Below are 238 nucleotides of genomic sequence, written 5' to 3'. Positions count from 1 at the left end.
TATGGTATAAAAACAGCAGTTTTCTTGCCATAATAAAAACTTCAATCCACACCACTTTTTTCTGTAAACTGAAGTATTATACAAAATTGAAATATCCGTTGCCCAATCACTCAAATACTTCATTATTGGAATACTGTTGTTTTAAATAAACTGAGAATTGTCTGGTACCAGCCATCAACTAGCAAGAACTAGCATGTGGACTTTTAGCGTCTCGGATAATCTTGGTACCGTATTAACC

Source organism: Triticum dicoccoides, chromosome 6B (assembly GCF_002162155.2).
Source record: "Triticum dicoccoides isolate Atlit2015 ecotype Zavitan chromosome 6B, WEW_v2.0, whole genome shotgun sequence".
NCBI classification, from domain to species: Eukaryota; Viridiplantae; Streptophyta; class Magnoliopsida; order Poales; family Poaceae; genus Triticum; species Triticum dicoccoides.
Note: the sequence above shows the minus strand (reverse complement) of the source record.